The 10,442-nt window shown below is 34.8% G+C and overlaps 1 protein-coding gene across 4 annotated transcripts in view; it reads left to right on the top strand.

The window, feature by feature from the left end:
• The window catches only part of YLPM1 (YLP motif containing 1), a 59,501-nt gene that overhangs the window by 14,723 nt on the left and 34,336 nt on the right, over positions 1-10,442 (top strand). The gene's annotated exons all lie outside the window — the stretch shown is intronic.

The following is a 10,442-nucleotide window of genomic DNA, read 5'->3' as shown; positions in this document are numbered from 1 at the left end:
ATCATGTTGGGTCTTGCACATATCACCTTATTTATTCCTGTCAGTGATCTCATGAGGTAAATAGATAAGGAATGCAAGATTTGGAGAGTTATAAATATATTGCCCCAGATGACATAGTTAGTAAATGGTTGAGATAGTATTAGAATCTAAGGCCCTCTGATTCACTTTTATATCCACTGTACTTCCTGTGACAGTTGAACTCTACTTCACCATTGGCACTTTATAAGGAACACTGCCGTATAAGGTGTTGGCAGTTTTCTAGAAAGCTTATTTTTTATATTGAACCTAAATATGTTTCAGTAACTTCTACCTGGTGATTCTAGATCTGCCTCTGTGGGACAACACAGAATGAATTCTCCCATCTGTATTCTACAGTGTGTCAGTACAGTTATCTAAAAACTACCCTGTATCTCCCCACCCTGACTTACCCACTCTGCTTGGCCAGTCACATAAACTCAAATTCTTTTCTTCTCACAGTAACATTGGTTCTAACCTCCTCCTCCTTTACTATTCACTGTCCTTTGGTTTATTAGTATCTTTCAGAATGAACACTTACTTCAGATGCAGAGGACATTAGGCTTATTACTGATTTCATTATAAATAATGTGCTTCCTTATACCATGTAACTTAACAAATTGCTTATTTTTTTTGTCAGTGCCCTCACAGTGTTGAGTTATGTTGAGCTTAATGTTAATTTAGCTTCCCAGGTCTTTTTCGTATTAGCTATTATTAAGCCAAGTCTCTCTCATCCTGAACTTGTGCAGTTGTATTTTTGTTTGTTTTGTTTCTTTTTTTAAGACTTTACATTTTTGTCTAGTTAGATTTGTGCGTCATTTTAGTCTGCTGAAGTCTTGGTGAATATTGTTTATGTTTTAGGTATGTGGTATCTCTCTCTCCGGCTTTCTCACCTGCAGGTTTGATAAAGGTGGCTTTTTTGGTCCTTGAATTGGATCCTCCTCACGTGATCCACCTTGTTTTGAAAATCTTTCCCCAAGCTAGCTTATGTCATTGCCATTTTTTTCACCCTTCTACTTCTTTTGCTCTTTTAGCCCTTAAAGAGTACAGTTAACCCAGGCATAGTTCTTTTTCTCCTGTGTAACTAGGTAAAAAACACATCAATGGGAAGCTGGTTAGTGAGTAAAAGAGACTGAAGTAAGAATAAATCTACACTATTAAGAAACTGGTGAACTTCCTTTATTAGTTGAATTCAGATTTTGCTATAAACACATAACTGATAATGATAAACCATCTTTTTTTTTTTTAATAAACAAAGCTGGGTAGAGAATCAAGAATGGAGAACACAGCTAAACTAATTTACCATTAACATGCTATTAAAATAAAGTACTGTAAATTGCTTTGAGTTTTTGCAAAATCTAGATGTAGGCTGCTTTCTGAAAGCAAGATTTCTAAAACGTCAAATGACAAAACTGCATCACATGTAAGTAGCATACCACATTGTTCAGCTGTTTTGACAACTGTGTGTGTGTTATGTATCGTTGGATTCGCCAAGTCTTCCAAAAGACTACTGTGGCTCCAATAAACTGTCATATCAGTGGATGTTTCTTAGAACCTTTATTTTTCAGTGATAAAACCTATTGAAGGGTAATTGAAGTACACAATCTTAAGTGTACTGCTTAGTGAATTTTCACAAAATAAGCACAACCCATGTTATCACTACTGAGATCAAGAAATAGAAATTACTAGTGCCCAAGAAGTCCTCCTTATCCTGTCTTAGTCATTTTCTCCCACCCCAAAGATAACCACTATACTGAGCCGTAGATTAGTTTTGCCTATTTTTGAACTTTGTATTAATGGAATCATACTGTATGTACTCTTTTGAGTCTGGCATCTTTCACTTGACATTGTATTACTTGAGATTCATCCATGTTGTATATAGCAGTAGTTTGTTTATTCTCATTCTTATACAATATTCCATTGTATGAATATACCATAATCTGTTTATCCATTTTAATATTGATGGTCATGGAAGTTTTTTGGTTATTATGAAAAATGCTGCTATGTGTGTTTTCGTGCTGTGTATATCTCTTAGATGCATGTGTGTTGGTGTGTATTTATTTTTTGTTTGGATATATGCTGAAGATTGTAATTGCGTGATTCTAGGTATGTACATGTTCTGCATTAATAGATACATTGAACAGTTTTCCAAAGTGATTGTTTCACTTTACACTCTCACCAGCAATGTTTCAGTGTTCCAGTTTTTTTGCATGCTCATCAACACTTGGTATTGTTAAACTTTTAAATGTTAGCAATCTTAGTGGATATTTAGTGGTATCATGATAATGGTTTTAATTTACATTTCCCTGATAATTGAGGTTGTACTCCTTTCCATTTGATTATTATTCAATTGGATTTCCTCTTTTATGAAATGCTGATTCAAGTTTTTTTTCCCATTTTTCTGTTGGGTTTTATTTCTTATTGATATGCAGGAGTTCTTTGTCTAGATGTCAGTTCTTTATTCATTATATTTGTTGCAAATTTCTCACTCTGCAGCACTTTTTACTTTCTTAACCCCCATATACCAGAAAAGTAGAAGTAAGAATAAAGGGATAATGAAAAACAACTTATTGGAAATTTTAATAAAAATTTTAAAAGAATAAAACTTTGCATCAAAGTAAATTTTGGCACACATAAGAGATGAAATAATTGTCACATATCCTTTTAGCAAATCGGGATGGTCCAGGTTTTTGCCACAAAATATGTGATAAAGTCTTTCCTGTTTAATGATAATAAATGAATGACAGTTCCACATTTCCTTCCCATCCTTAGAAATACATTGTTCACTCATCGAATCTTGAGTTTGAGAATATTCATCTAGGATGTTGTCATCTGAGGACTCATAGAGATTTCACTTATATGATCAATTTGACGTCATTTTTAAAGCCTAGTTTGCTGCTGTCTCTTTGCACTTATCTTTTAAATTTTGAAACGACTTTCTGTGTCAGGTCTCTTTATCATTATAGTCAGGAAATGAAAAATTCGGAATTTTCAATTGTGCTCAATGAAGCCTAAAAGCATACTGTAATATTTTGGGCAATGCAAGAGTGATGGCAACTTATTTTACCTTTGCTTCATCCTCTTAGGCAATTCCATCATTCTTTCATTGTCTTCTTACTTTAATCTTTTTAAGCATAATTGAGGATAATTGATATGTAATGATGAATACTAATGAATTCCAGGATAAGGAAATTATAAAATGTTTTATGATAGAGGAAAATTTCTAAGATCCCATAATATATCTTTATAAAAGATTTATAGAAGGATCCAGTGGAATGGTTTAATAATTGCAAGGTAATATAAGTTTTGTTCTATTTTTTAAAAAGTAAATTTTCTCTTTGTTCTTGAGTAGGCCTATAAGCAAAAATGTCATGATATATCAATTTTTACAAATAGTTAGAATTTTTTAAAATAAATTCAAAAACTGTAATTGGATCCAGTGAATCCCGATGAACCCTACAGCTTAGTGGTGTCTTTTGATTAATAGAAATTCTTGATTTTAATTTAGTAGTCCAATTTATTAGTCTTTTCCTGTATGGTTAGTGCTTTCTTATATCTTGTTTAAGAAATCCCAAGGTTATAAATATATATTATCCTATTTTTTCTTCCATCTTTTATTGCCTTAACCTTTTATTTTTAAATCAGCATTCCACATAGAATTGATTTTTGGGGGGGGGGGGAGGGTTAATGTATATGTGAGGAAGAGTTCAAAGTTCCGTATTTTCCATAGGGTTATCCAGTTTACCCCACCACCATTTATTGAAAAGGTTATCCCTTTTTCAATAGGCTACTTTGCAGTGACTCCATCGTAAATCTGGTGTCAAAATGGGTTTATTTATTTCTGAACTCTCTATTCCCTTGGTCTATTTTTCCTTGCACCAGTGTCATGCTGTTTTAATTACTGTAGCTTTATAATAAGTCTTGATATCTGTTAAAGTCCTACAGTTCTTTGCTTCTAGTAAGCTTTTTCTGTAAGGGGCCAGATGATAAATATTTTTAGGCTTTGTGGGCCACATTTGATCTCTGTCAAATATTTTTCTTTCTTCCTCTTTTTTTAATGACCTTTAAAAATGTTTTCAAAAATCCCTTTTAACGTGTTTGGCCTATAGGCCATAGTTTGTTCTAGATTGTGTTGATTATTCTCGTTGGAATCAGCTCGTCAGTTTTCAAAAACCTGCTGGAATTTTAGTGAACATTGCACAGAATTTATTGACCATTTTCAGGAAGAATTAAAATCTTTATATTATGAAGGTTTCTGATCAGTAACAATTACTTTGTGATTGGTTTTAGGATTAGAATTGTAGACCTCTTCTATTCTGTAGCTGTCTTACTAGGATTAGTAAGGGACTGTGAACACTAATTTTTCTTTATGTTTCCATTTTCATGATTGTTTCTGTTTATAGTGATTACTTATTTTGGGGAATTTTGATTTTAGGACGTTGGTTATATATATTAGAAAATAGGCTTTATTTCACATGAAAACTAAAAGGGAAGGAATTTCATTCCAAAATTTGGTATCTCGTAATGCCCATAATCTGCTGATTTTAGTACATTTATGCAAATAGTGTGATACAGATAACTCTTGTTTAAGGATTATTTGTATTTCTGTATACCTCTTAAGTTTTTATATCCATTTTGGAGTTTTGTATCAAATTTTGAAATGTTTATACCACGTTCTAAGTTCTTATTTTTTAGGGGGTTATGAAACACTTAACTGTACAAATAAAAATTTTCTAAATATGTAAACACCAAATATTTACTTTTCTTTTTACCTAATCAGTGTGAAATGCATGAATTTTTATGTGATTTTATTTAGTGAGTACATATTATGTTTTCACTGTATTTCAAATACATGTTTTATATATCAGAAAGTCATAGTATTTCATTGTTATGGATAGAAAGGTAACTTATTTTTATACAAATTTTTAATATGAGTATCTCTTAATATGTTTATTTCAAAGACCTAAAAGCTCTTTACTGAAAAGGGTTTTGATAGTGTGTCATTTTGTAACATCTTTAAACTTTGAAAATTTGAAAGTGCAGTAGTGATAAATATTTGCCATTTATATGTAGTGTTGCAAGTATATTTCAAATGTTGTCAACATTTTCTGGTCCCCAAATGAAAATGAAATTGTGGCCCTTGGCTGTTGGTCAGCAATTTGGTCTGAAAACAAAGTACCCTACTCTTTCATTGCCTTTATCAACTTTTCTGCCATGTTCACTTATTATCTGCAGACTTTTTAGTGCCTTCTGCTTTCTTTGTCCTTTCCTCTGGCCTTTACACATGCATTTTCTTTGTCTAGAATTCCCATCCTGCCATTTTTTGCTTTACTTGTTCCTATTTTTCCTGCTGTAGTGCAGCACTTCAGCCATTATATATTGAGATCCTTAAATGAGCCAGACATTGGGATACTTTGGTTAGCAAGCCAAACATGTCCTATATTTATCAAATTCTGTTCTAATTGTTGATTTTCTTGTCTCACTCTTCCTGTGGACTGTGAAATTCTTGAGGTTAAGGTATGATTCTTATTTCTAGCACTAGCACAGTACCTGAGAATCAGTAGATGTTCAATAAATGTTGCTTATACCAATGTCAGTCATGGATAAAATTCTCAAGGCATTCACAATTTTGTTAGGAAGGCACCTTTGGAATTTGATTATAATACTAGATAACATGTTAATAAAATTTCTCAGTCTTGTACATTGTGGAACATAGTCTTCTCTTATCACTTATATGAACTAATAATTGCTTCATTGAATACACAACAAATGATTTTACTTAACTTGAATGATCCAAGGTAAAACTATTCCAGACACTTTGGATTAATAAATGTAACTGCAAGAAAGGAACCAAACCATCACAAGCCTGAAAACAGCATACCTTTTTCTCTCTGTAAATATGTGATCTCCATCCGTAGCATTGTGATGTACCTTTTGACAAGTCACTAGTCAGCTCCTTTCCCCTTTGCCCATCCATGATAGTGATATGAAACCTTCTCCATTTTGCATAGACCATCTACCCAAGTGCTGCTTTCTCAGTCTCAGCAAACATTTTTATTTGCTTTATATCTTTAATTTAGCTTTCTGCCTCGTGGAGGAAATCAAGGCTACCTATCAGACCCAGTAAAACTCACTTCCACCCCTTATCTTTACTCATCATGCTCATCTTTCCTGTAGTCTTAGAAGAAGCCACCCCTTCTCCTCATGAAGGCTGACCCTCATTCTGACCTTTAAAGAGATATATTTTACATTTTATCCAAGTGGTTTAAAAATTTTGAGCAAAATGGCCATCCCACTGCCCCATGCCACCCTATGTTTCCCAATAGTATCCTCTTTTAATTCTTTAGTTGTTTCTTTTGGTAGCTATCTTTATAGCACTAAATAATGTGCTGCTCTTTTCATGACTTATACACTTATACATTTTAGATATTATATATTTACTTCATGTTCTGATAAGTAGAGGTTTAATTGGTATTCTACTCTCTTGTTCTGCAAATCTGCCATATGGCTGTTATCATAGCATTTCCTTTGACTATCCTCTTTGATTGGATTCACCGTTTATTGAATCTCATGGCTTCCTGTTGGGTTTAGTGCTTCCTTTTCCCAGAGTCCATGCTCAAGTAACTTACTAAGGAAGTGTGGGTGGAAGGTAAATTGTCTTGAGTCCTCATATGTCTGAAAATATCTTTATTCCAACCTTACACTTGATTCATAATTTGGATATAGAATTTGATGTTGAATGTAATTATTCTTTAAAGTTTTAGGACATGGATTTATTTCCTTCTGTCTCCTGTTGTAGCTATTGTGTTCTGATTCTTTTCTTGTTTTGGTGACCTCTCCTTGTCACTGCCAGAAACTTTTTTTTATCTCTGGTATTCTGAAATTTCAGTGTCTTTTGGTTGTTTAGTTTTATTAATTGTACTGAGTACTCTGTGTGATGGGCCCTTTCTTTCTGGAGATTGGCGTCTCCTAACTCTAAGAAATTTCTTTGTATCATTAATTTTTTCTCTTATTTTCTGTTTTTCTTCTTTCTGGAATTACTCATTAGAAGGATTTTGTACCTGTTTAATTATCTTTATCTCTTTATCTTTTCTTTCTTTTTTTTTTGTACTTTCTGAGATATTTTAACTTCTAATTATCTTATTGCATTTTTTATTTTGAGAATTAGAAATTTTTTTTATAAATCACAGATTGTTCTTGATTTGTAGGTACGATGTCTTTAAGAATCTCTCTGAAGATACCAATTTGAGAGTTTTTTTTTTAAGTTCTCTCTTTTTGCATAATCTCTGTTTTCTTTAGATTCACATCCTATTTTATCTATTTTTCATCTCTTTCTTTCACTTTGGAGGATATCCAGTGATCCTTGGCTCTCCATTTATATTTAAGAGTGGGAGACACCAATAAACTGATTGGGGGCTCTGTGTGTGTGAGGAGTTTGTCACCTGTCAGGTTTTGCTTTGGGTGATAGGGCAGGGAACTATCTGCTATAGCTAGGCAACCCTCAAGTATAAGAACTTGGAGACATCCAGCCTAGGGAAAAGCTGGTTGACGGTTCTGAATATAGATTTAATTTTCATATTTTTAGCCTCAAGTTATACTTCTGTCCTTCCCCAGCACCCCTGGTATCTGAAAATCCTGACTCTCTCTGGGATTCTGTGGGCAAGCCAGCCCCATTTTGATTTTATCTGCTTCTGCTACCAGCACTTTAAGCACTTCTTACTGCTATGTAAATTACCACTCGTATTTGTTCTTTGTCTTTCAGAATTTAAAACAAGATTCTCATCTGCTGATGACCCCTCTCTCTGTTTATTGCGGGTTTATGTATTTTTATTATAAATTCCATGCCATGGCTTTGTAAAGCATCAGCTTGGCTAGGCTGAACTACATTTCCCAGAATTTCTTTTCTCACATGTTTCTGATCAGGGTGGGCCACAGGGAGATTTTTGCACCTAACAGGAGACATTTATCCCTGGACAACGAAAAACACTCTAATCCTTTCCCCAAAAGAGGATATAAAGTCCCTTTTTTTGTCTTTGGGGTAATGATAGTTCATTCTTCCCCTGGCTGATTCATACTCTCTCTTTGATATTCTGTAACTTAAATATTGAGATAAAAGGATTATTTTTAACACATCTTTTGTTAGTTAAGGAAGAAAAAACATTTGGTTCATACATTTCACACATATATATATTCAAACACATATATCAAGGAAGAAGTACTCATAACTATTATAGTCCTTATTTCTGCAACAGTCATATGGGCATAGCTGATTCCCTTTGCTCTCAGCAGGTACCTCGGCTAGTCCTGGTTCTTTGCCTAGTGAGGTGACCCAGATCTTCATTTTGGAGAGGTCTGGGCTATTAGTGGTCCTACCTGAATTGGATTATTGTAGTTTTCCATTGACTTTAATCACAGAACATGGAAATACTAAGAGGTGTTGTAGAGGATCCCTTGCATTTCAGACATATTCCTCCTTAACCCCACTGTGCAGTGGTAACCTAATTTCCCCTTGAAAGTCAGGATTAATCAGCCCCAGCCAATATGTTAACCCCCTTCTTTGCCTGTTGATTCAGAACTTCAAAGTAAAGTTGTACTCTCAACTTCAGTTCAGTAGAATCATTCATTGCTGTGGGCCCTGGTGGAAGTACTCCTGCCTTTAAAATAAAGATTTTTAGACTAGCAAAGCCTGAAGTTGCAGAGATGGAAAGTAAATATTTTGCAAGAATTGCTTCATTGATTTCCCAAGCAAATGAAACAAAAACCCTTCTAGTTCCCATTAAAGTCATGAAAGGTATCACCTTGGAATCATCCTAAATTCTTTCCTTTTCACTATCATTTCATTCTCACCTGTTAAAAATTCCTATCAGTTCTACCTTATTTTATATTTCTCACTTTTATCTTCTCCTCTACATCCTATCAGTCCCTGACTTAAAATAGGCATCACTTTCACTTACCCAAATTGTAGAAATAATCTTTAAACCTTTCCTCTTCTATCCATCCACTAATTTTCTGCTAAATCAATCTTTTAAAAATCAGATCGTATTTAGTGGCTCTAAGTGCTTGTAAGGTAATTCTGTATTCTTTAACTGATTTAATTCATCTGTTGTAATAGCGCTCCAAAGGCAAATGGCTTTAACAAGTTAGAAGTGTATTCTCTCTCAGGACTTATATGATGGCTCTACAGTCTCAAGAGTCCAAGTTCCTTCTGATTTGTTACTTTGTCATCTCTTATTTACCTAGTCCAGGTATGTCAGAACTAGCATGAAAAAGGAAGTAGTGAAGAGGAGAATGTGCCCTTGCCTTTAAGGGGACAACCCAGAAGGATGTGTAAATCATTTTCACTCTTAGCCTGTTGGCCAGAACTTGGCTACAAGTTCTAGTTGCAAGACGGGTTGGGAAAGAGAGGCTCTAGTATTGTAGAAAAGAGGGGAATGGGCCGGGCATGATGGCTCATGCCTGTAATCCCAACACTTTGGGAGGCCGAGATGGGAAGATTGCTTGAGAACAGGAGTTTGAGACCAGCCTGGGCAATATAGCAAGACTCTGTCTTTATGAGGGGAAGAAAATTAGGTGGGCATAGTGGCATGCACCTGTTGTCCTAACCACTTGGGAGGCTGAGGCAGGAGGATTGCTTGAGCCCAGGAGTTCCAGGCTGCAGTGAGCTATGATCATGCCACTGTACTCCAGTGGCAACAGAACAAGATCCTGTCTCTGGAAAACATAAAAGAAAAGAAAGAAAAGCGGGGAATGGATATTAGAGGACGACCAGTAGTCTCTGCCACATGAGGCGTGTACAGTCTTGAAGACTGATACTTGTCTACCTCTTTACCTGATTTCCTAGTGAGCTGCTTTTCTACTCCTTCCTCTTTGCCAGCTCTGCTGACTCTGTCTCCTCTTTGCTTCCGCCATGCTAAACTATTTGCACTTCCAAACATGCTACACTGGCATGTGTTTCTCTGCCTTTCCTCCATATTGCTTCCTTAGCCTGAGATGCCCTTGCCATTTATTTCCCCCATCTCCAACTCCCTCTTGCAGCTTGAGCTCAGAGAATTTGTCTTTTAAGATGCAATTTAAACATTTCCTATTTTATTGCCCTTATTGTATACAGGTAGACTTGAGTCATCGTACCTATTGGCACTTATTTACACTTAGACTCTCTTTCCACTTGATTGTAAACTCTTTGAGGATAAAGATGACATTTTATTTGTTTATCTCTTGGATGGTAGGGTAGTGCCTGGCAGAAAGACAGAGGATGTGCACTAAATATTTACTGATTGAGTGACTTGGTCCATAGCAAAAACACCTCTGTTCAGACTTTTTAAAATGTCAGAGCACATTCTTAAGATACCACTGCTGTTTTTGAAAACTTTTGTCAATTAATCAAGATGTTAGTGCTAGCTCCAACAATATTTATAATCATCCTATAT

This window comes from Lemur catta, chromosome 1, assembly GCF_020740605.2.
Source record: "Lemur catta isolate mLemCat1 chromosome 1, mLemCat1.pri, whole genome shotgun sequence".
NCBI classification, from domain to species: Eukaryota; Metazoa; Chordata; class Mammalia; order Primates; family Lemuridae; genus Lemur; species Lemur catta.
This window is presented reverse-complemented; position numbering and strand designations above follow the sequence as displayed.